Below are 27028 nucleotides of genomic sequence, written 5' to 3' on the forward strand. Positions count from 1 at the left end.
TGGGCCTCCCCGAGCTCCGCTGAGATGCCGCCATTGGGAGTCGGAGTTCCGCAGGGCTCTGTGTTGAGCCCGACTCTCTTTAACATCTTTATGACCCCTTTGGCGGCACTGGTGGAGTCCTTTGGGGCCCAGATCGTTTCCTATGCTGATGATACCCAGCTTCTTTTCACGTGTAGGAAAGATCAGGATTTCGACGGAGAGAGCATTCGGGATTATCTCGGGCGGTGTTCAATTGGTTTCAGCAGAACAGCCTCAAATGTAATTCTAATAAATCGGAGGTGCTGTTCTTTGGTTGCTCCTTAGATCCTGACTGGCAGGCATGGTGGCCGGTGGACATGTTCCCCCCTGCACAGGCGTCCCAGTTGGCAAAAAATCTGGGAGTCAAGATCGACAATGGTCTGACGTTGAGATCTCAGATCCTCGGTCTGACGGGCACATGCTTTGGCATTCTCAAGATGCTCCGGAAGTTTCTTCCTCTGCTCACAGAAGAGCACAGGAAGATTACGGTGCAAGCCTTAATTGGCTCCAGATTGGACTACGCCAACGTCCTTTATCTGGGTCTTCCGAAATATCTTGTACAGCGGCTGCAGGTTGTGCAGAACTCTGCGGCACGCGCCATCTTTGGCCTTCATAGGCGAGCCAGAGTGTCCGGCCTTGTGCAGTCGCTCCATTGGCTGCCCATCCGGAAGCAGATTATTTTCAAGGCGTTGACCCTGGCTCATAAGGCGCTTTTTGGTTCAGGAGCAAAATATCTGCAGCGCAGGCTTGTCTTCTACCGCCCGGCCCGATCTTTGCCATCTCAATCTTTGTTTCTGGCGGCGGTTCCCCGAGTAAAGAGGGCCCGCATTTGGGGGGCGTTCCTTTAGACTGAGGGCACCACAGCTCTGGAACACTCTGCCTTTGGCCTTACGCGGTACTTCCAATCTTCTATCTTTCAAGAAGGGCCTTAAAACCTGGCTTTTTACCCTTTAGTGTGTTTTCTTTTTCCTGTTCATGAATGTTTTATATGCTGTTATGTTTCTTCTCTGAGCTGCCAAAATAAAGCGCCGGGACACTCCAATCGAGTAGCCGTGCACTATAGAAATTAAATTTAACATAACATAACATAACATAACAAAGTTATTTGACAAGGGTGGAATTTTTGTTTGCAATGTTTTCCCACTGTCCAAACTTATCTTGATGAAGAAGTCTCCACGGATCTATCGTCGATGGGTTTCGAGCCACTAGGAGTTCAGGGTTCTTCCCAGGATCTTGACTGGTCAAATTCATAAATCCTCTGTGACCAACAGATTCCATGAGTTGTTCGTGAATTCATTGTTACTTCTTATCAGCAGCCATACAACTTCCATTTGCTGGCCTAAAATTTTTGCTTTTGATTCCTGATGCTGAGTGTAGGTTACCAATACTCATTATGGAGTAATGGTGGCAGAGACAAGAGAGCTTGAAAACGGTGTTATTGTTGGGTGTACTTGCCAAGTCTACATGGCAGTTAAAAACTGCCCTGGCAGACACTGCAGTAGCAGGAATGAGACATGTTTGCAGGGCTACTCATGTGCATGGCAAAATCAGTGCTGCAGGCCTGCTAGCATCATTTGAGTTACAGGCACTGGGCACACATAGAGCACTTTACTAGGGACTTACCAGTAAATCAAATATACCGATCATGGATAACCAAACATAATCACAATTTACACAGGGAGCACTTGCACTTTAGCATTGAACAGCAGTGGCAAAGTGCCAAGAGTTAAAAAATCAGCTGAAACGAAGTCTAGTGTACAGTCAAAAATACAGGATGTAGAGGTAAAAAGGGAGTGGAAATTATGCCAAGGATGCCAGATCTAACAATTACCAATACCACATAGCCAATACAATGCAGGTACCGTTACCAGACATGACCTTTACCACACAGGATTTTATAATGAGTATGCTTTTACCACACATGCCTTTACACCAAATTTCATTGTAAAAGCATGAATGGTAAAGGTATAAGCGTGGTGAAATTTTTACAAGTAAATGTACACATTTTGCAAGTAAGTATTAAGAGTTAAAAATATATATATATATTTATATAGATAGACAGATAGACATACAGACAGATCGACAGACATGTAGACAGATAGTCAGACAGACAGACAGACAGACAGACAGATAGATAGATAGATAGATAGATAGATAGATAGATACATAGATAGATACATACATACATACATACATAGATAGATAGATAGATAGATCTTCACGTAATTTACCAAAAAAAGTGCCCTGGTGATTCTAGTTGTGCATGGAAAGTTTTGGAGCAATTCGTCAATTGGGGGCTGAGAAAAAGCGGTGGGGGTAAAGAAAGTGTTTCCTATGTTAATTCCCAGGGGGGCTTTGAACACGACTACAGCCCGAACCTCCGGACATAATTTCCCAAAAATGTGGCCAAAAGGTAGCTTTTGTTTCGCAGATCATGCTTTCAGTTATTTGATGTAATTCAGTAGATTTCGAAAAATTAAATGTCTACGATGCCACGCCTTTACAAATATTGATGAGCTAATTCAGAGATATACAGTGATATGCAGAGCTCTGTTTGGATACCAACTCTCATTCCGGAAGTGTTGGCAGCCACCTTGGGACTCCTTCAGCCGGGTCCCAAAAAAACCACAAAAAAAGAGGCAGGGTATGAACATCCTAACACAGTAGTCTTTGACCTGGCCTCAGCAGGGCAAAAAAGCATTTTTTTAAAAAGATTTCAGCAAATATTCACGTTTATTGCTGCAAATTGAAAAACAAGCGCAGTCTGAGGAGCTTGTTTTTAATGTCATCCCCAGGTGGGCCAGGTTCCAGGGGCACTCATAGTTTATAGAAAAATGGAGGAGCGCACAATGCTCCCCCTCCAAAGGCTTATCTATGCCTCGGGGACCACCACCTCCCAGGGCTTATGTTAATATTAAGCTGGGGGCCGTGCAGACCCTGGTGCCCTGGGGACCACCAATGCCCGGGACTGTGCATAGAAAAATATATAGGGGTCAATGCGTACCCCCCAGGCCTGGGGCACCACTTCCCCAGAGTTTTCAATTTTTGAGAAGGAGGGGGCCACACAGCCCCCCTCCCGGGCCCTTATCAACCCCAGAATAAGCACTCCCCTTAAAATTCAAAGGAGGAGGCAGTGTCACCCTCCCTCCTTGAGCTAGATATGGCCCCAGGGACCGCCACCCCCCCCAGGCCTGGCTCCTGCTAAGTCCTGGACAGGCCTACCCAAGGGTCATAGCTGTTTGCTTTTGCTTGGCAGGAGTTTTGACAGCTCCCATCAAGCAAAAGCAGACACTCCGCTTCCAGCGGGTGGGAGCTGTCAAAGCGCATCAGTTTGGTGGAAGCAGAGTTTTCATCTCTTTCCCTGCCCGCAGACATGCAGGCAGGGAAAGAGATGAAAGGCTTGCTTTCGCACACAAGGAGCTGCATTTCCAGCAACTCCCTGTGTGCAAGAGTAATGCCAGCTCCTGCAGGAGGCGGGGAGCCGGCTGGGATGCAGGGGCCTTGAGGCTGGGGTCCCCAACATGCAAACTAGCTGCCCTGAGTGGGAATCCGGGCACTTAGTGATGCGTGGCCAGGCCCTGGAGTGCCGCTCAGCTCCCCTCCACCAATAAGTGGTGGCCAGGCCCCAGTGGATGGGTGTCTGGGACCGTTCTGGCCCTTATGCTCATTTCACAGAAATTAAGCCTCAACAGGAGGCACTTACAAATGTAAGCATAGCAGGTGCCCCTGTGGAAGCTCTATTTCTGAAAAAAGGACAAATGATCCTAACTCCCGGACTTGGACTTGGAAAAGCAAAGTAAGTGTGTGTTCTCTGCAATTCCAAATTGAAAAATGATCTGAAATCCTTTGTGAAGGTGAATGCATTGATCTATTGGAATGCAATCTGTAGTGACTGTGACAAGTAGGTTCTTTGTGGCCCTGTCCTGGTCAGAGCAGAGTCCACGGTTCGCCCTTTAAATTGGCATTCACTGACATAGCTACTGACACACCCACACACTTACATACCTACTAACACACTCAGATACTCACATACTCACTGACAGACCCACTCAGATACTGATACACCTACTCCCAGACCCACTCAGACACTTTCACACATACTCATAGACCCACTCACACGCCCACTCACAGGCCTTGTCAGTCGCTCCCCATGTCGCACAGCACCACCTGTGTGCCCGTGCCCCAAGCCCAGCTGCCGCTGCTGCTGACGAAGTTCGAGGCCCTCCTCCACTCGCAGGCTACCACCTGCGCCTCATCCCTGGTGGCCAGTGGTAGGCCAACGGTTTGCTCTTGCTCGTGCTCTCTGCATTTTTTTTATTTGTTTTATTTTCTCATTTTGTTTTTCCTCCCTCCTTTTTTTGTGCCATTACTGCCTTGTTGCCCTTTTTGCCTTCTGTACCCCCTGCCGTTCCTCACTCCCGTTCCCCGCCGTTGCATCCCATGCGGGCCCTCCCCCCCGCTCTTGCTCTCTGTATTTTGTTTATTTGTTTTATTGGCCTATTCTTACTTTCCCTCCTTCCCTCTTATGCCATTACTGTGCCCTTTTTCCTGTGTGCCCTTTTTGCCTTCTGTACCCCTCGCCGTTCCTCACTCCCGTTTTCCCGCCACTGCGCCCCCTGCGGCCCCCGCTCTCCCATTCGTCCACCCCCACCTCCCAGTAGCTCCTCCCTCCCACCTCCCCTTCTTATGGCGGCCGCTGTGCAGCCGAAGTCGTGCCTAAGTCAAGCCCGTCTGCCCCCGTCCACACCTGGACCACGCCCAGCACCAGAACACCTGGCCCCTGCAAACACTGCAACACCCGACGCCGCTATGACGCCAACACCCTCCACGCACTCAACACCGGACGAGCACACGCCTGCTTCCTGGCCGCCCTGAAGCGCACGAAAGTACCCTTCTCATGTGGGAACTTGAGGTTCTGTAAATTCGGTCTTGTCCTGTGAGGTTATGGTTCCGTCACGATTTTGGTGATGTTGTACCGTATCTAGTAAGTACGGCTAATATGGAGTGAATTCGTCATGTTAACTAGCGAGTTCATTACGTATTCAGAGACTTTGTCCCGAATATGGGTTCCATTTTGTTCGTGCCTCCATTTTGTGTTGCCATCACGTAGGCCTGTGGAGGTAACCAAACGAACAAAGTTGCATGGGCTTCGTTGTTCATGCACTTATTAACTAAGCCTTTTCTTGACTCTAAGGTGCATTGTAAGGAACTGCCCCTTTATCTGAAACTGACCTCGCTAAGCCAATTTCCTTGGTTGATTGTTATCTGAGATTGCTAGTCAAAGTTCAGGACATCGTTAACTTTTAGCTTCTCTACACATGCCTTATCTTGCTCGTTATCTGTCATTGTTTCCTTTCTATGTTTCTTCATTACATGCATTGTGCTTTCAATTATGGGTTTGTCCGGCTTGTGGAGATTGGATTTGGGCATTCTTGTCATTTACAATAGCTTTAAAGTGCTTTGGGCTTCAGTAAATGCATACATTTATGTATAATACAAATTTGCAGGTTGTTCCCATTTGGGTTTGCTTTTAAATGGCTCAGTGAGCCAATGTGCCTGGTGCAGAGGTTTGAGTTTAATATCAGGGTGGAAGGTTTTAACTTTGGCTGGACCTAACTGAGACCTTCATCCATTTAAGGTTGATGAAATGAGTACCATTGCAAACAAGCATTTGTTCTAAAAACTGGTATGTGTGTTATTGTGTTCTGCGAATTATTCACAGTAACTGTTTTAATAATCTAAGTATAGAAATAAAATTGTAGCCCCAGTAATATATATATCATGTGTTTTTAATTAGGGTTGGTTATTGCAGGTTAGAAAGAGTTGGGAAGGTTTTTGTCTTTTTCAGCCTTAGAGTGAGGAAGAGGGAGAGGGCTGAGGAGCCCGCAAGGCAGATTTTGACCTTAAGGTCAGTGAGGTGGGAGTTAGGAGTAAGTGTAAACAGATGGAGAAATCATTGCTTGGAAAAGCAGGGCCTCAAAGGGTGTTGGCGCACGGGACACGCAGAGTGTCTGTGAAAGAGTTTTTGGGAAGTCAAAATTAAGGTGGTTTAGCATGTTTTCAAAAGATGGTTGGTTACAGTTGATATTTTGTGTGTTATGTGCAGTGTCAGCAGTATGTTGAAAAAGATGTTTTTTTTATTATGACTTCTTTTGAAAAGAAATGTTTGTGCGTTTTACATATTTTTGCATTTTATCCTTTTATGAATTGTTCCTGCTGGTCCTGTGTGTCAGAAGCGACACAGTAAGTTGTGTTTGACAGCCAAATCTCCACTAACTGGTGATCTGCTGTCAAAAGGAGGGTGAGGATTTTAAGCCTGACAAATTAAGCAGGCCTGAATATTGGGTTTTGGGCTGCAGGTTCACAGTGCATAAAGTGCATACAATGGTGTTGTGTGTCACCGCTTATTTACATATGCTATTGTACTTTGTCTATGCTTTTTGTGCTTGATATACAGCGCGTATATCTGATGGCTTGCATTGTGTGTGTTTTTTTATTTCATGCATGTTTTTGTTTTATGTTGTTGCTTTAGATACTATTACAAGTTCACCTGTGTTGTGAAGGGTTCTACATGACGATGTATATCGCTGCACAACAGTTGGGTGAATTTGCGCTGATACTAAATTTCACAGATATGATTTTTCATGCTGTGAACAAGAGAGACAAAACTTCACCAGTGTATGTCAAATTTGGCTATATAGTATTGAAGTAAAATAAAAGAGATATATAGGATCAAAGTGTGTCACCTGCTGTTAGTCACACTACTGCCCCCTCTTCCCCTAAGGAACAGGCAGCCCTAGTTTTATGTTTCCTTGATTGGACCTAAGGATGAAATTATAGATTTGTGGCTCTTGCTAAAGGTGACCTAAACTTTTCATTTTTTCCCTGAAGAAGGAACTGGAACATTAGCTGAAATTACCGTATATGGTTTAGCGGCCAGCGGTAGAGCTAACATTTGTGAACTATTTTAGATTTTTGTTCACCCAAGTAATTTCTTGTTCTTCCTATAGATTTTTCTTTTTCTCCCCTGACCGATGTCGTATTGTGTCTAGTTATTGGGGATTTTAGCAGTGTCCTAGTTCCATTTCCCTTTTCCAAATTCCTTTCACCAGTTGGTGTATTGCTCAGGTTCACACTTCCAGACTGCAGTAATGTACCAGAGACCCCATATTATGTATAATCCCCTTTTGTATGACCAGGCTGGTTTTCAAGAATTTTCTTTAGGCCTACTTTGATGTTTTCCAGTCTGACTGTCAGGGTAGTGATGGACTGGTTAACTGACTCAATACTATAGTAAGACAAGCTTTCCACCTCAATAGGAGATACCGTACAATATATTTTTTTGAACATGACAAATTTTCAATGACTATTTTTAATTTGGATTTTTACCCTTTTGTTCCTGCTTCTTTAATTTTCGGTGGGATCAGATGTGTTCCCAAATCATGGAAATACCAGGACTCTCTAGTTCTTGTCTTTTGTTTCCACATTTGATCATTAGCTTGTGTGTTGCATAGTGCACCTGATGCACAGTTATTAAAAGGGAGGTATCTACATGTCCCTGATAATCTGTATAATGCGATTTCCCCTTTGAGATGTTTTAGATAAGGAATTTAGGAACACCTATATGTAATCATCGGGAGAGAAAATGTGTTTACCCCATTAGACGATGCCACTATGTGTGAGGACATCCATTTAGATAGAATTCTCATATAGTTATCTACCCTTAGATGGTAGAGGATATGCTCTCACATGGAAACCCATTTGAAGAGATTAGAGGCACTGTTTTACTTATTGCCTTTGTTTTTGTATTCTATGAGAATGACAGTGTATTTTAGATCACAATAGTCCCATGGTGTATGGCCACTCCTTTGAAGATTGCAGGCCACCTGTTTGCAGTCCCTTTGTTAAATGAACTGTTTGCGAACTAAATTGAAGGAAACTAACAACTGTGTCACATTTTCTACGTCACTAGGTTCTGCGGGATCGAGTCATGACCTGCAGAACAATGAATAAAGTCTAATTCCCATCAGTGACAGCTACAGTCTCAGCACCCAGAAAGTAGCAAGGTTGGATAGTGATCGCCAGCACGCCATCAATGGTATCTTCAAAGTATTGTGCTTGCTTCATCAGAAGGCGTTGAACATCAGAGAAGAAGGAGGATCTGGTTTTGCCACAGAACCAGAATTTCAGTGCAAAAGAGCGAAAGAGTTGAGGCTTCAGTTTTCTACCTGTCATTGTGCTGGTAACCTCTGACAGTGTGCAGTCCCTTGAGCCCCTTGGCCTGAGTTTTGGCCACACCACCTCTTTTCCTTTGCTCCAACGGAAGGGCAGTGCACCGGAGGATCCAAGATTGGCAAAGGCACTACATTATGGTGCCCATGAGAGAGCAGCCTGAGCGTTCTCTGACACTGAGTAATGAGTGTTGGAGCCTGAGAATAAGATGATCTGTGCCCTTGATCAATGAAGAGCACACTATCTGTAGTGCCTGCCTTAGAGGAGAGATATTGGTGCACTGCCTTGAGACATTGAGACTTTCGAATGAGCTGTGAGTGTTTGCCAGGAGAGCACTCCAACGGATACTGAGAAACACTATTTTTCATGAGCGGCCTGAATCAAGAGGCCCATGCAACAATGGGAGCAGATTTGATGGACGATAGAAGCCTGCCAGAAAGGCTTGAACGGACTCTGGGCATAGTTGGTTGCACAAGATGTTTCCGTGCGATTGCATAAAATGGGTGTTAGGAGACTGATTCTTATTGTTTTGCTGGCATTGTTTTAAAGTAGTATTCTGTTTAGTAAAACCAGAATAAAGTCCATTCTCTGTGAAAGAGTATCCCTTTTCATCTGAGAGCATTGATAAGGATCGCCACTGTTTCACCTGAATATATAATAAGTTACTGAAATACATAGGAGCCCTAAAATGTTACTATATAATTTTAGGATTTGCTTTTAGCTTAGGGTTGTGAAAAATTATAATTTTTGTTTGTAGAAGTGGTCATTACTTTATGTTAATTATGAACAATTGCCCTGTTCTCTTTGTATTCCTGCTCATACCTTTAATGAAATATTTAGAATGGAAAATGCTCGCCTAGCAATTAATTAGGATTTGCCTACGTAATGGCAAAAGGAGGGTTTGAGGTTCTGTACATTCTGTCTTGTCCTGTGAGGTTATGGTTCCGTCACGATTTTGGTGATGTTGTATCGTATCTAGTAAGTACGGCTAATATGGAGTGAATTCGTCATGTTAACTAGCGAGTTCATTACGTATTCAGAGACTTTGTCCCGAATATGGGCTGCATTTTGTTCCTGCCTCCATTTTGTGTTGCCATCACGTAGGCCTATGGAGGTAACCAAACGAACAAAGTTGCATGGGCTTCGTTGTTCATGCACTTATTAACTAAGCCTTTTCTTGACTCTAAGGTGCATTGTAAGGAACTGACCCCTTTATCTGAAACTGACCTCGCTAAGCCAATTTCCTTGGTTGATTGTTATCTGAGATTGCTAGTCAAAGTTCAGGACATCGTTAACTTTTAGCTTCTCTACACATGCCTTATCTTGCTCGTTATCTGTCATTGTTTCCTTTCTATGTTTCTTCATTACATGCATTGTGCTTTCAATTATGGGTTTGTCCGGCTTGTGGAGATTGGATTTGGGACATTCTTAATAATTTACTTTGGGTTGGGTTATTGCAAACTGAGGTTTCTGTCATGTGATACTTTGTTTGAAAATGTTTTTCTATTGGCTAATATTTGGCTGATCTTGCATGTCCATGTTAGGCATTTTGCATGTTTGCAAAAGCTAGGACTGCCCCTTAATCTTATGCTGAGTTTGTAACCCTAAGCCTCTGTTTTCTATACTCCTCAGGCTGCCTCATTCAGTTGCTAAGGCTTCTGTGTGACGTAGTCTCACTTAATTAAGTTTAATAAAGATGTCTTTTCATATTTCAGCTTCTGTGCCAAGTTCTTTGTATTAGTGAGACCCCTGAGATTGAAGACTGAAGTTCTTCAAACTGCAGCTTCACCAGTCTCCGAGCCTCCAACCCACCCACCAGGACAGGACACAACCACCTGAGATGCATACTACTGAACACCCGCTCTGCACGCAAACAGGCCGTCGAACTCTGGAACCTGCTCGACTCATCCTCTCCGGACGTAGCCTTCCTGACAGAGACCTGGATGAACGACTCCTCGGCACCCAACATCGCCATAGCCATCCCGGACGGCGACAAGATCACCCCCAGAGACTGCACCAACAGAATAGGAGGCGGACTCGCCATCATCCACAAGATCACCCTCATGGTTTCGACCAACTCCGACGACACACTCAGCACCGCCGAACACCTGCACTTCCAGATCCACACTGATCCCAACACCACCCTCAGAGGAACGCTGATCTACAGACCCCCCGGACCCTGACCTCAGTTCAGCGACTCCATTGCTGACTTTGTCAGCACGCACACCCTCACCTCCACAAACTACATCCTCTTCGGAGACATGAACTCTCACCTAGAGAACAACATTGACACCAACTCCACCACCCTGACCAACAATCTCGCCAACCTCGGACTCAGACAGCTCGTCACTGCGCCCACCCACTCTGCCAGCCACACACTTGACCCCATCTTCTCCGCAAACCCCCATGTCACACCACTGAACTCCACTGGACCGACCATCGCTTCATCCACTTCACCTTCCAGAAATCCACCACGCAGCACCACACCCAACAGGTCCCCCGCCGCAGCTGGAGCAATATCACCGAAGACCAGCTAAACACCGCCCTCACCCGATGCCCACCGGCCAACCCCACTGACCCCGACACCGCCGCCAGCAACCTCAGGCGTTGTATTGACGACTGCGCTAACACTCTCGCCCCGCTCAAGAAACCCTCCAACAGACACCACCAAGAATGCCAGCTGGTTCTCCGCAGAACTCCAGACCTCCAAACCAACTTGCCGAAAACTCGAAAAGAAATGGCACCGCGAACAGGCACCGGAGAACCAATCAGCCCACAAGACCGCCATGCGCCAACACCATCACCTCATCAGAGCTGCCAAAAGGACCTCCTTCATGGACCACCTCGACAACAACGCACACAACAGCAGAGAGCTCCTCAACATCATGAAGGTATTGTCCAACCCCAGCTCCAACACCAACAACATCCCCCCATTGCAAGACCTGTGCAACTCCCTTGCCACCTTCTTCTACTGCAAGATCGCCGACATCCTCGACAGCTTCAACAACCTGACCACCCCAACAACCAACGACACCTCAGACCCCACGGTCACCACCCACAGCGACCCCCTGGTCACCTGGACCCACATCAACAACGACAACACCATCAAGATCATGAACATCATCCACTCGGACTTCTCGTCAGACTCATGCTCTCACCACATCTTCCTCAAAGCCAGTGCCACCATCGCACCCCATCTCTGCAAGGCCATCAACATCTCCTTCGAGACTGCGACCTTCCCGAAGAGCTGGAAGCACGCCAAGATCAACTCCCTGCACAAGAAACCCAAGGCGGACCCAAGAGACCTCAAGAACTTCCGGCCTGTTTCTCTGCTCCCGTTCCCAGCAAAGGTCATTGAGAAAACCGAAAACAAACAACTGACCCGCTACCTTGAGGAGAACAACATCCTGGACCCATCCCAGTCCGGATTCCGCAGCAACCACAGCACCGAAACTGCCCTCATCGCTGCCACCGACAACACCAGGGCCTTGTTGGACAAAGGTGAAACCACAGCCCTCATCCTCCTGGACCTATCAGCCGCCTTCGACACTGTCTGCCACCACACCCTACGCAAACGTCTCCACAATGCAGGGATCCGAGACGAGGCTATGGAATGGACCACCTCCTTCCTCTCTGGCTGAACCCAGAGCATCCACCTCTCCCTTTCCGGTCCGAGGCCTCCAAGATCATCTGTGGTGTACCCCAAGGATCATCCCTTAGCCCAACATTGTTCAACATCTACATTGCCCTGCTCGCCCACGTCGCCAGACTCCACAACCTCAACTTCGTCTCCTACGCCGACGGCACACAGCTGATCCTCTCCCTCACCAAAGCCTTGAGACCCTCACGGGTAAGTAGTACGCTTTACAAATTTCATGATTCATTGATTGATTCTCAAACTCGCTCATAAACCCACTCAGAAACTCATGCATCTACTCACAGATGCAATCAGACACTCTCACACCCACTCACAAACCCACTCATGCACCAACTTACAGAACCACAAAGACACTCTCACATCCACTCACAGACCCATTCATACACTTATGCACCAACTCACAGACCCACTCAGACATATACACCCACTCACAGACCTACTCAGAGACACACACCGACTCACAGACCCACTCACAGACTCGCAGACCCACTCATGTGTTCACACACAGACTGACACACACTCATGGGTTACAAACAAACCCAATCAAACACTTTCACTTCTACTCAGAGACCCACTCAGACACTCATGCACCCACTCAGACACTCACACACCTTTTCACACACCCAGTGAGACACTTATGCAGTCACTCCCTGACCCATTCAAATATACACTAACCAACTCAAACACTTCCACACCTACTCAGAGACCCACTCAGACACCCACTCAGAGAATCACGCACCCACTCACAGACCCACTCAGACACTCACTCACACACCCACTGAGACACTAATTCACTCACTCACTCACACACTCACTCTCAAAGGTTACAGGTTACAATAAGGAAATAAAATGTAAAAACCTTTAAAAAAACAAAAGATTACAGGGATATTTTAGTTAGTAAATACCATTTAAAAAACGTATCAATTCACTAAAAAAAGAAAAGTTACTTGGAATTCACTGCACACAACACAAAAAGTATATCAAATATGTGTCACAGTAGACACTTCTGAAATGCAATGCAAAGCAAACAGAAAAAACACAATGTCTTTATGTAAGACTAGCAGCCCGTCCCGACGTTGTCCGGGTATGAATTGCTGCTGGCCAGTAGTATATTGTTTTGTAGGATTTCGTTTTGATAGCATTTCTTATCTGCGACAGGCCTGTGAAACACTCCGATTCACAGTGCACTGCTGATGCACTTAAGAGTGCGCGTTCAGTAGTGTGTGAACTCGAGTTTCCCTACTTTATTTTTCCTTGCAATATTATATAGCGTGAACTCGACAACATGGCATGAGCACAATTTACATTACAGAAGAACACATTTATTTGTGGTAGGCACGGGGAGACAAAGTGATTTGCCTGGAATCACAGGATGTTGAGCTGATGCTGAGATGCGAACGTAGCTCCCCAGCTCTAAAGTTCGCAATTCTAGAGGTGTGTCTAAAAGTGTATGTCGGTGCTGGCCATCAATGAGAGAGACCTGTGCATTTTTCAAATCGGTGGTGAAAAAATATGAGTATGTTGCTGGAGATGTGGGCCGCCGTGCCACCAATGTACTTACCGGGGGAGGGTTAAACACCCATTATTCCGCAACTTTCTTTCCGCATACCATCACTCCGCATACTTTCATTACGAAAATACTATGACTCCGCAATGCCATTATAACGCATGGCATTACATTTTATATGCTTTTACCACGCATACATTTACAACGAAATTCGTTGTAAATGCATGAATGGTAAAAGCATGTTTTTTTTAATGTTTGGATAAGGTAAGTATGGGTATAGGGGTATATGTTTTGGGATACTGAGGTATATGTTTTGGGGTGTTTGCGTATTTTGGGGGTTCAGATATAATTTTGGGTTATGGGGTACTGGGGTAGTTTTAGGGTTTAGGGATAGGTATGAGTTTTGGTGTACAGGGGTATTTTTAGGGTTCAGGGCTAGGTTTGGGTTTTGGGGTATAGGGGTATTTTTAGGGTTCAGGGGTAGGTTTGGGTTTTGGGGTACAGGGGTATTTTAAAGGTTCAGGGCTAGGTTTGGGTTTTGGGGTACAGGGGTATTTTTAGGGTTCAGGGCTAGGTTTGGGTTTTGGGGTACAGGAGTATTTTAGGGTTCAGGGGTAGGTTTGGGTTTTGGGGTACAGGGTTATTTTTGTGGTTCAGGGCTAGGTTTGGGTTTTGGGGTACAGGGGTATTTTTAAGGTTCAGGGGTAGGTTTGGGTTTTGGGGTATAGAGGTATTTTAAGGGTTCAGGACTAGGTTTGGGTTTTGGGGTACAGGGGTATTTTAGGGTTCAGGCGTAGGTTTGGGTTTAGGGGGATATGGGTATTTTTAGGGTGCAGGGCTAGGTTTGGGTTTTGGGGTACAGGGGTATTTTTAGGGTTCAGGGGTAGGTTTGGGTTTTGAGGTACAGAGGTATTTATAGGGTTCAGGGATTGGTTTGGGTTTTGGGGTACAGGGGTATTTTTAGGGTTTAGGGATAGGTTTGGGTTTTGGAGTACAGGGTATATTTATAGGGTTAAGATGGGTTAGTGTTTAAGGGTGTTGGGGTATTTTAAGGAGTAAGGGTGGGTTATGATTATGGGGTGCAGGGGTATTTAAAGGGAGCAAGGTGGACATCCGGAGCTGGAATGTACAGAACCTGGGAAGAAAAAACAATGAAATATCGGGCACAACGCTCGCTTTTTTTTCTCCGTAATCCCGCGCCCGGCACACGCCCACGCCCCCAGCACACCCCCACAGCACACGATATGAGACATGGCATGAAGGGCGGAATGTACCACACGCCCCCAGCATTTGTCACGCCTGCAGCACACGCCCACAGCACAACGAAGACACGCCCACAAGGGACTACTTTGCTGGCATGGTTCTTTTAACTTTTAAATGTATATGGTGGGCGTCTACATAGCCTATGTCCTTCTGCTGCAACTGCCCTTTCCAACGCTGTATTGGGTGTTGTGATTGGTGCTGTGGTTCCTGAGATTACCCGCCTCAAAGGTTTGGGCTCTCTCTTTATTATATTAGTATGGATGGAAAATTAAAGGTCTTCATTGAATTTCTTCGACAAACCAGCCGACACGTGTTTCGTCACGATGGAATGTTAATTCAGCGATTCCTCAGTGACACACATTTGATATACATTTTGTGTTGTGTGCAGTGGGTACCTTATTGTAAGTTACATTGTGTGGGTCTCTCATGACATGGTCAGTAACATCACTTATGATATCACTGACAACATCCTAAATTACACCACTGGTGACATTATCCAATGAGTGTCAGTTTTTTCTAATAGTTTATGAGTGTTAAACGTATATGCTAGCCTACTACACAAGTTAAATTAGTATGCTAGGTATATTACAAATAAGTGGTACTACTTCTAAGATATATCACGTGAGTGGTGTGTGACTGTGTGTATCTATGTGTGGGTAGGTGTGTGAGTGGCTGTATGGGTATGTGAGGGGCTGTATGTGTGAATAAGTGGGTATGCGAGTAGCTGTGTGGATGATTGAGTGACTGTGTGAGTGGCTGTATTGGTGAGAAGTGAGTGTGTCAGTAGCTTTATTGCTTTATTGGTGAGTGAGTGGCTGTATGGTTGGGTGAGTGGGTGTGCGAATGACTGTATGGGTGAGTAAGTGTATGTGTGAGTGGCTGTATAAATGAATGAGTGGCTCTGTGAGTGACTGTATAGGTGAGAGAATGAGTGTGCTTGTAGCTGTATGAGTATGTGTGTGGCTATGTAAGTGGCTGTATGGATCTATCAGTAGGTATGTGACTGGCTGTATAGGCCTGTCATTGGGTATGTAAGTGGCTGTATAGGACTGTGAATGGGATGGTGAGTGGTTTTCTGGGTGTCTGAATGGCTATGTAAGTGATTGTATGAGTGTGTGCATGTGTGAATGGTTGTATGGCTGTGTCATTGGCTGTAGGGATGTGTGGGTGGGTGTGTGAGTAGTTTTATGGGTGTGTGAGTGGTTGTGTGAATGGCTGTTTGAATCAGTGAGTTGGTGTGTGAGTGGCTGTATGGGTGAGTGAGTGGGTGTATGAGTGCTTGTAAAGATGTGTAAATGGGTATATATGTGGTTGTATAGGTGTGTTAGTGTGTGAGTGACGGTGTATATGGGTGAGTAGCTATATGGATGAGTGTTTGGCTGTGTGAGTGACTATGGGTGAGTGACTGGTTGAATGAGTAGCTGTATGGGTGAGTCGTTGTGTGAGTGGCTGTATGAGTGAGTGGGTGACTATATGAGTGGCTCTATAGATGAGTGAGTGGTTGTATGAGTACTAATATGGGTCTATGAATGGGTAGGCGAGTGGCTGTGTGAGTATAGTAGCTGAACTAACTATAAAGGATGAAACCCTGAAACCTGTGTTTTTTACAGTGAATTTCAAAGGTTTTTTAAATGTTAATTTCTAAGTATAACGTCCCTGAAACCTTTGGGTTTTTCAGTGAATTACAAAGGTTTTTAAATGCTAATTTCTAACTATAACGTCTCTGAAACCTAAGGTTTTTTCAGTGAATTTCTAAGGTTTTTTAAATGCTAATTTCTAACTATACCTACAGAGGAAGGACATGTGCAGAAAGAGGAAGAAAGGCGCAGATAGAAGCAAGAGAAATGCAGAAAGAGGCAACAGAAAGACAAAGAAAGGTACAGAAAGAAGCAAGATATATGCACAAAGAACCAACATAGGTGCAGAAAGAGGCCTTGTTGCAAAGTCATCCTGTGCCCCCAACTTTTTGCTGACGGGCACTGGTGGTAACTGACTCTGACTAATCAGGCCTGGAGCCAGTGCTATGCTAAAAGACACGTAGAATACAGTGAAAACACCTACATACACTAGGGAACACTATGCATTGGGGTACCTCTGTGATTAGCATGCCCTCCTCTGTAAGGCCCTAATACATAATAGTGCAGGGGATTACAACTACCTCTAAGTCAGAGGTGCAGAAAGATGCTTCTTTAAGTAGTAGTCACGTTTGCAGATTGGTAGAGAAAGGGTGCTGGGCCTCCGACCAGCGCTCAGGAATTCTGCTGCGTAGGTGTTACAGGAGGTACCAGGAGGGCTTCTTGGCCCCCAAAGTCCCTCAGGAGTAAAGTTCCATAGTCTGCCATGAGGGGTAGTTGGCTCCTAAGGACATCCTTGGGGGCCAACTACCCCTCCTATTACCTCCAGTAAGTACCACAGAGCAGGATTGCTAAGTTCTCATAACAACTCTGCAAACGAACTCCCTGGCACGCTCTTGGATGGGGATTAAAGTCCCTTTTGCTGCTTGGGTCCTTTAGGGGCTAACTTACCTAACTCTTACCTCCAGTAAGCCCCACACAGTGGGATTGCCGAGCGGTGGACACTGGCCATGCCCCCTTTCGCCACCACTCTGCAAATGCGCCCCTGGCGCATTCTAAGTTGGGGGATTAAGTCCCCTTAAATACTGAGGGTTCCTGGGTGCCAGCTAGCCCACCAGGTACCTCCAGTAAGCGCCACACAGCTGGATTGTAGAGAAGTGGACGAGGTCATGCCCCCTTTTTACACCATTCTGCAAATGTGCCACTTGGTGCACTGCTGCTCAAGGATGAAGTCCACTTGTGTCCTGAGGTCCTCAGGACATACGAGGACCTCACCACCCCATAGTAAACATCAATGAGGACATTGCAGGAGCTAGCCCTGGTAGGTGGTGGTCCCCAGGGCCATCAAGGGCTCCTGGAGGGGGTCACGTGACCCCCCTCACATCATTTGTAAATGCCTGGGAAGGTTGTGGTACCCAGTGCCCACACATTTTAATATTTAGTGCCCCGGGGAGGTGGCGGTACCCGGGGCGGCGGGGGCCCATGGGGGACCTTAATTTAGAATTGCCCCCGGGACCTGGCCCACCCAGGGGCTTTTTAACAAACGAATCGCGGGAGACCGCGTTTCGATTTTTTAATAATTTTGTCCGGATTCACTCACCCAGCGTGAATTAGGCCGAAATTATTTTTAAAAAAAATTTGGGGGGGCTTGGGGGTCCTTGCTGGACTCCGTGAGCAGGCCTAGGGGGTCAGGGTGTTTCTACCCTGCCCCCTTTTCTTGAGTTTTACCTTTTTTTTTTTTACCTTTTTCTTGTGACTCGGTTACCGAGTCACAAGATGGCTGCCAACACATTCTGGTTTGGAGTGTAGGCAGCCAATCAGAGGAAAGCTCGTTCCACGGGAGGGTTTGTGAACCCTCCTCAGTGTTCAGATATCGCTATTTTTATTTCTTCAATTTCTCAGCAACTACTGAATGGATTTACACCATTTAACAAAAGGAGTGCTTTCTGAACCAAGAGCTACCTTTTACCAAATTTGGTGTAATTCCGTTCAGCAGTTCGGGCTGTAGACGTGTCTAAAGTTCCTATGGAAATTAACATGGGGAAAACGCATTTTGTGACCCCCTTTTTTTCCCCAGCCCCCCCCCCCCCTTGACGAATCACCCCAAAACTTTCAGGACAGGAGCTAACCTGAGTGAATCATTAGTTTTGTCAAACGGCGCCAAAGATATTGGCAAAATAAAAACGCTTTTTGAAACAAGGTCCTAACTATAACTAGCTACTGGCGACCGCCAGTAGGTAATATATATACAGGGGAGTACATGAGTGCACTCCTCATGAAGCCCTGAGAAAGAAGGGAAGTGCACTATTTTTTTTTTTAAACAAACTTTATTAGGTTTATAATGTCAGTCAGCAATACAGCACATCTCTTAACCATTCCCTTACCCCTCCAATATAATTCCATGCCATTTTTTTACGGATATTTAATACATTTCCATGCCTCCTCTTTATCTTGGTCATGAAAGGCTATAGTCAGTGAACCGGGGGTGCATTATCTACTCTTCAACATATCCCGTAATATGTTACATCAATAATCCCAATAAATCTTAACCTAATCAAACTACCCCCCACCTCCCTTTCAGGCATGACACCTCCAATTCTTCTTCGTAACCTTCAAGTTCTATGAACTATGTGCAGTCAGTGGACTCCGACTCTTAAACAATTCAAACTTGTGCAGGGTACCACTCCAGCCTTGCAGATCTTATAGTTGCAGAATAGGGCGAGTAAGTGCATCTGCGCTCCGCGAATGGCCTATTCCATGTCTGGATCACTCACAACATCCGGTTCTCTTAGTAAACCCATCAAGCTTTCCCATGCTCTAGCTGCCTCTGTCGCTCTCGTTCCCCACTCTTCTTGCTAGTTGTAACCTAACTATGCCATCACATTCTGCCCATTTGAGAATGTCTCTCTTCCAGCGATCTATTTTCGGGGGTCCACTCGCCTTCCAATGCATCGTAATTTCCCTCATGGCCAACACCAGTCCCATGTCTATAAACTTGCTGGTAATCTTAGTTTGGGCTGTATGAGGGAAGTAATGCAATATACAAGTCCAACTCTCTTTCTGTCACCTCCTTCAATGTTGCAAGCACATCAGTCCAATAACCAGTCAGCAGCGGGGAGCCCCACAGCATGTGAGGACATTTCCCCTTCTCTCCTCTACACCTAGGGCATTCATCTGAATCTATGTTAAAATAATTGTTAATTTTTGCCGGCGTGAACTAGGCGCGGTGCAAAATATAAAAGTGAAGCAATTAAAAGCGGGCATTCCTAGTGCTTTTCCATGCTCTTCTACCACCTCAGCCCAGGCTCTTTCCGGAATCTCCTTGCCCCCATCTATTTCCCACTTTTGCTTAAGCTCATTCAGAGGGGCCAATCTCTCAGTAGTTAAGGGGGAGTGCACTCATGTACTGGATACAATCCTTTTAATGCAAACAGTGTTAGCCTCCTCAACTCGAACTCAGAAATCTGAGATAGCACGTAGCGCCCGTCCACAATCATCACTTCCATGATGCAGGCGATATGAAGCTGTTTTTGGAGCTGGTGCAGACTCACATGGCATTGGGCTATGCCGGAATTGTATTTACAGTTTGTTCTCACAGAGCCCTGAGAAAGAAAGGAGAATATAAATTGCCCACAAGGGCATAATTGGTTTGGGGTATATTTTTATACACATTTAGTAAATAAAAGGATAGAGCTCTTATTGAATACAATATTATTCGGTAAATTGAACAAACCTTACCATTACGAAGAAAAACATACAAAACAGAGTGTAAAAGTAAACCCGCAGGGGCCAGAATGAAAACAACAGAATAACAAATGGTACACATATTCAATGTATAATTGCGCTATGCACTTATTATGCAAAATTTGCACAACTGTATCAGCTTGCACTAAAATCCACAAGATATTCATTTCAGAGTAATTAGTGCAATATATTACTTATGCCTATTGTGCACAAATGTGCAATTTTGCATGCAGGTCATTTATTGATGGATGTTATTATCTCCAGTGTTTTTAGCAAGATGGTCCTATTTACTACACCATTGTATTATATACTTCACACCGACCGCTCATCAGGAAAAGCTGGAGGAGGAGTGGCTGCCATTATCCGTCGTAAACATGATTTTATATCGATCGATTCCCTCAACCTAGCAGTCGCAGATAATTTAGTGATTAAACTCGACTCTGATCACACATCATTAATCTGCGTAGTCGTCTATAGGCCCTCTCAGCCCATGCCTCTCTTCCCCATTGCCCTGAGTGAACAGATAGCTAATCTAGCAATTAAATATTCCAACATTTTGCTGATTGGCGATTTTAACTACTGGTTTGGTGATCAAACAGGTGGTCCCCATTCTGTTGAATTCACCAACCTTTTAACGAATTTTAATCTTACACAACACATTTCTATGCCAACACACATTAAGGGCCATATATTGGACCAGGTTTGGACGACAAATCCAATCATTTCCGCCTTGAAGGTACTCCCATGCATATGGTCTGACCATTTTCTGGTGACATTCCATCTCACCCTGGCCATTAGGGCTAAATCCCCTCTGGTCGAGGGCGGGACTGTCAGATGTTGGAAATCCATTGATATACTAGAGCTCACGAACTTCTTGGCCGGCTCAACACCTAGCTTGGCCCAGAATGTGGATTTGTCTGACACTCAGATCTCTTGCTGGTTAAAAACAGCAAGCGATCACTTTGCCCCTCCCAAAAAAATTAAGATAAATCGAAAGGCAGAAGCTCATAAATGGTTCTCTACCGAACTAAAGGAGATGAAACTATTACTCCGCCAGAAGGAGAGGAAATGGAGAGCTCGCTATGACCCAGGAGAGAAGCTCCTCTATAAACAAGAGCAGGTAAAATAAATATAATAAAGCTATTAAGGCAGCCAAGGTAGAATATTTCTCCTCCAAGATCTTAACGTCCACCAATAAATCGAGAGAGATCTTCTCGATTGTGGATGAACTATCCAACCCCGATAGAGTGTTATCTAAACCAACCCCTACGCAGGAATTATGTGATAAGTTGAACACATTCTTCCTAGAAAAGATTGCAGCAATTAAAGCTAGCATCGTATGCTCCCCATCAGTCTAGATTCCGCCTGATTCCTTCAGGATTATCTGTACTATGGATATTTTCCCTACGATTGATGATGAATCGTTTATCCCCTTGCTGTCCAAAGTTAAATCTGGATCTCCCCGGGACTGCTGCCCCCTACACATAATGAGGGAAGTCTTCTCCATTATTCCTCAACCTGCTCTATCTCTATTAAATTCATCACTTACTCAAGGTTGCGTCCCGAAATCATTTAAGGACGCCACAGTGGTCCCCCTGATAAAAAAGGTCGGCGCCGACATGTCAGAACCATCTAAGTACCGCCCCATCTCCTTGCTCCCATACTTAGCAAAGGTCTTGGAGGCACATGTCGCAAAATCCATGTCCGCCTTTATAGAACAGTCTGGACACTTGGATTCCCATCAAGCCGGCTTCTGTCCAGGTCATTCGACTGAGATGGTCATCTTGGCAGTTCTGGACGAGCTCCGCAGGAAGGCTGACATTGGAACCCCTCAAGCCTTGGTTCTTTTAGATCTGTCAGCCGCGTTCGACACGGTGGACCATAAGATCTTGGTGGACCGTGTCGGACGTGCAGGCTTTCAGGGCAAAGCCCTGAGATGGATCACCTCCTTTCTGGAAGACCGTACACAGGCCGTTCGCCTGGCTAATTTTACAGCGTCGGGGCTGAACACCACATGTGGGGTTCCCCAGGGTTCCTCCTTGTCCCCACATCTGTTCAATCTCTATCTACTCCCCCTGATCAAAGCTTTAAAACAGAGGAAAGTACAACATTTAACTACGCAGACGATCTGCAGCTTTCCTTCACCATAGATAACTCCATTGAATCTGTTACCAACTTTCAGGATACTATGGTGTTCATCCGCCATTGGATGGATTATAACCATCTGAAGCTGAACCCCGGAAAGACGGAGGTACTGCTGATAGGAGATAGCCGTATCTCCTGGGGCCCTCATTATTGGCCGGCAGAACTAGGGCCATTCCCCAAACCCTCCTCTTCCGTAAAAAGTCTGGGGGTGACTATTGATAGAGACCTGTCTCTAAACACCCAAGTGGGCACAGTGGTTTCCAAATGTTTCTTTCAACTGCGAAAGATCCAGAAGATACACCACTTGCTCACCCAGGCAGCACTGATACAAGTTGTGATTGGCCTAGTCTTGTCCCATCTAGATTACGCAAATTCAATCTATCTAGGCCTTCCCTCTTATCAGATCAAGAGGCTCCAGCTTGTACAGAACCAGGCGGCACGACTGATTTACCAGCAGCCCAAGTGGCAATCGGCCAGACCCCTGATAAAAAAGCTACACTGGCTCCCGCTGCTCCAACGGGCCACTTTCAAAACTGCTTGTCTCACATTTAAGTCCCTAAATTGTTATAGTCCTATTTTTATTAACAACTTGATCTTGAGATACATCTCAACCCGTGACCTCCGTTCCAAACACCAAAATTTGTTGGTGAGCGCAAAGTTGAAGCGGAAGCGGCATGGCGGGTGTCGCTTCGGATATCTGGCGCCCCAACTCTGGAACTCACTCCCATGGGAGATCCGTTCCTGTCCCGATCTGCTTCAATTTAGAAAACAGCTCAAGACATGGCTGTTCATACAGGCACATGAGTAAACCAGCCTCACTGCAGTCAACTCAGAACAGCTCGAAACAGCGCCATGAAACCTTGGTCGAAGTGCGCTTTACAAATAGGTTATAACATAACATAACATAACATAACATTGTATTGGTTGTTTCATCATAAATTATCTATGTACAGCGTTTATTTGTAATAATGTGTTTAAAAGGGTTATCTTCCTGTGAAAAAGAAAAAAGAAATGTGAACAATCTGTTGTGACAACTACGAGTTGTGTTTACAGCTGATGTATATCATTTTGAAATCTTTTTTTCATGTTCATAAGTGCTTCGTGTGATCAAAACCAGGCTTGGCCAAAACGCTTCATGGCGGATAGTGGAAAATAAACAATTGTACAAGAATTCGGGTCTTTGTCTCGACGTCTCCTTGGGGGGATTGACGCAACGGGTACTGAAGCATATATATATATATATATATATATATATATATATATATATATATATATAATATATATATATATATATATATATATATATATATATATATATATATATATATATATATATATATATATATATATATATATATATATATATATATATATATGAACACAGCATCCAGCTCCCACAGAAACATCCATGGAAGAAGGCACGGACTCGAGGCAGTCAGGATACGCCACCTGTTTATTAAATCAGGTCACCCTCAATCCCAGAGCCACAGGATAGGTGCGTTTTGGCTTACTAGAAACCTTTATCAATCTAGTTGGTGCCACTATACAAACACAATTTATAGCCCTTCCCATTTGGTCAATAGGTAGACATAGAAAACAAACTGTCGAGTATGAAACCACCATTCAAGCCCTATGCAACATCAAAGTGCTCACATGAGCTGAAAATTATCGATGTTGCATGTAAATCATATTGTAATGTATAAATGCACAGTGCGAATGATTAATAACATGATATACCATTATTCTATATTGCATAGGCAGATGAATTAGCACACAAACAATCTATAGCTCGCCCACCGTCATGGGAATAATTTCATATATATATATATATATATTACCTACTGGCGATAGCCAGTAGGTATATATAGTTAGGACCTAGTTTCCATAGGAAATCCACAACATTCTATTGGGAATAACTTTGGCGTCGGTTGAGGAATTTGTGTGTAATTTTCCAAAATTTAGGCCAGCTCCGCTCCGCTCCTTCCCTGGAAGTTTCGTGGGGATTCGTCATGCGGGGGCCGAGAAAAAAGGGGGGTCCCAAAACGTGTTTTCCCCATGTTAATTTCCATAGGACGTTCAGACATGGCTACAGCCCTATCCGCTGAATGGAATTACACCAAACTTTGCAAAATTGTAGGCACTGGTACGCAGAAGTGCCTTTTCTATATTTGGTGAAAATTGCTTCAGTGGTTTTTACGAGAATTAACTTTAAAAAATGTATATATATATATATATACGTGCTTCGAGCGCTCAGGGTACACGTACCGGTAAGCGCACCCGGCGCGCCACGGAAGTGCGCGAGCGGAAAGCTGATTGGCTCTCGGGTGTCTGTCAACATTCGAAACAGTCCGGAGAGTCCGCCATTTTGTATCTCGGTAGAACTAAGACACAAGAGGTGCAAAATAAAAGGGGAAAACCTCGGGGAATTTCGCCGAGTAAGCTCAGGGTGCGCGTACATGGGCGTTTACGGGTACGCGTACCCTGAGCGTACAACAGGGAAAAACAGTGAAAAAGGGGGTCTCAAAACGTGTTTTTCAACATGAAATTTTCCATAGGACATCTAGCCCTTCTCAGGGGGTCCCAGAAGAACCCCAAGGGCCAGAAAAAACCCTGCGATTTTTCGAAAAAAAAAAAAAATAATTTTTGCCCTGGTGATGATTCTGGGACCCCCTGAGAAGGGCTAGGGGGTCAGGGGATCTTTACCCTGCCCCATTTTCACGTTTTCCACTCTTGTTTTGAGCTCTCTTGTGCCTCAGTTCTCCTGAGAAACAAAATGGTGGCCAACACTTCTTGGTTTGGACAGTTTGGAATGTTGACAGACGACTGCCAGCCAATCAGGAGTGCGCGCAGACCTTTCCGAGCATGGGCTCCATTGATTGGGTGTGAACACTCCAAACCAGGAAGTTTGGGCAGCCATCTTGTGCTCGGTAGACCGAGGCACAAAAGAAGTAGAAAAACAAAAGTGTAGAATGCAAAAAGGGGGCAGGGTAGAAACACCCTCACGCCCTACGGCAGCTCAGGTGGTCCCACAAGGATATTAACATATTTAAACGTTATCCGCTAATAGAATTAGCATTTAGAAAACCTTTGAAATTTATTGAAAAAAACCATACGTTTCACGCCTGATATAGTTAGGAATTAGCATTTAAAAAACCTTGCAAATTCACTGAAAAAACCATAGGTTTCAGGCCTTATATAGTTAGGAATTAGCATTTAAAAAACCTTGCAAATTCACTGAAAAAAACCATGGGTTTCAGGCCTTATATAGTTAGGAATTAGCATATAAAAAACCTTTGAAATTCACTGAAAAAACCATAGGTCTCAGGACTTATATAGTTAGGAATTAGCATTTAAAAAAACCATTGAAATTGCTCCTATATAGTTAGTTGTACTAACTATATTTCGCGCACCCGCAATCCACTGCTGATGATGTCACATATTACATCATTCATGACATGGTCAGTGACATCACTGATGACATCTCAAATGACATCAATGATGACATCACTGATGACATCATCCAGTGAATGTGGTTTGCTTCGATATTTAAATATGCATTATATATATATATAGCAATTTGCATTGAAGTATGAGTGGATATATAAAAATAAATATTTGGATGGAGGACTTTAACAATTTATAGTGTCTCACTAAATATAGTGGATAGTGACTAAACTGTGTGAATATCTGCATCACTTTGTCAGTTGTTGTGTAAACTGGTTCTCTAGTTGGTTACTAGCTATGTGAAAGTCTATGTTAGTTATTGATTAGTTAACTGAGTATTTGTATGGGAGAGTGAATGTGTGTGTGGTTCGGTAGAGGGTGTGTGACTGCCCAAAGATGTGTGAATAGTTGATTCAGTAGATATATGAAGTTAAAACTACATGTTCTAACAGTTGTTTGGGTGAATGAATATCTTTATGGGTGTGGTGATGAGCAAATATATTTCTCAATGGTACATGTCCAACAAACTTTAAAAATAAAAGGCAGTGTATGTGTCAGTTGTTGTATATAAATAAGTATACATAAGACTCAATGATTGTGTGAGTGACTGTATGGATAACTGTATACTTGTAATAATGATTTTATAATATACTAAATATGACTTACTATCTAAATGAATAGAAGAAGTGTTGTTTGTATAAGTGTGTAGCTAAGTAAGTATGAAGGTATGATGCATTGTTTGCATAAGTGAGTAGGATAAGCACCACCCTTTGAGAGAAGGAGGCCACGGAGCCCAACATCAACGGGGCTCCACGAGTGGAAATTGCAGATAAAAGGATGTGAATAAGCCCGTCTGCTGAGGCCCATATGAGGGCTTTGAACTTTTTCCGACACTTCTAAATAAAAGTACACCCATAGAAGGAGGTTAACTCACCTGCCACTACAACACCCAGGATGCCTCACGCAGAGAACACTCCATCAAGTGGGCGTGGCTACAAAGGGACTATTTTACATCCTGGGCAGTGTCAGGAATTGCACTACACAGACCGACATCGCCTCTGAGGAAGAAGGTTTTCACTTCGAAACGCGTCAGGCGTATTAATGAAGGTCGCATGTGAATGGATTCGGCAGTGTGTGGCGAGTTCAAACCTAATAAAAAGCTGCAAGCTTAAACTGCATTTCGAGTGCTCTTCATCAGGTTGGGAAACCTCGAGCTTACAATTTAATGGCGGCATCCCTGCTGCCGAAGAGCACCACCCTTTGAGAGAAGGAGGCCACGGAACCCAACATCAACGGGGCTCCACGAGTGGAAATTGCAGATAAAAGGATGTGAATAAGCCTGTCTGAGGAAGAAGGCTTTCACTTCGAAACGCGTCAGGCGTATTAATGAAGGTCGCATGTGAATGGATTCGGCAGTGTGTGGCGAATTCAAACCTAGTAAAA

At 44.8% G+C, this 27028-nt stretch overlaps 1 protein-coding gene and 1 long non-coding RNA gene across 3 annotated transcripts in view; one reads left to right on the forward strand and one right to left on the reverse strand.

The window, feature by feature from the left end:
- The window catches only part of FGL1 (fibrinogen like 1), a 340864-nt gene that overhangs the window by 177830 nt on the left and 136006 nt on the right, over positions 1-27028 (forward strand). The gene's annotated exons all lie outside the window — the stretch shown is intronic.
- LOC144821277 (uncharacterized) overlaps positions 18658-27028 on the reverse strand; it is a 386922-nt gene continuing 378551 nt past the window's right edge. Inside the window, exon 4 of the long non-coding RNA XR_013608317.1 lies at positions 18658-19854. This is a non-coding gene — a long non-coding RNA (uncharacterized LOC144821277). The remainder of the gene's footprint in view (positions 19855-27028) is intronic.

This window comes from Lissotriton helveticus, chromosome 2_2 (genome assembly GCF_964261635.1).
Source record: "Lissotriton helveticus chromosome 2_2, aLisHel1.1, whole genome shotgun sequence".
Classification (NCBI taxonomy): domain Eukaryota; kingdom Metazoa; phylum Chordata; class Amphibia; order Caudata; family Salamandridae; genus Lissotriton; species Lissotriton helveticus.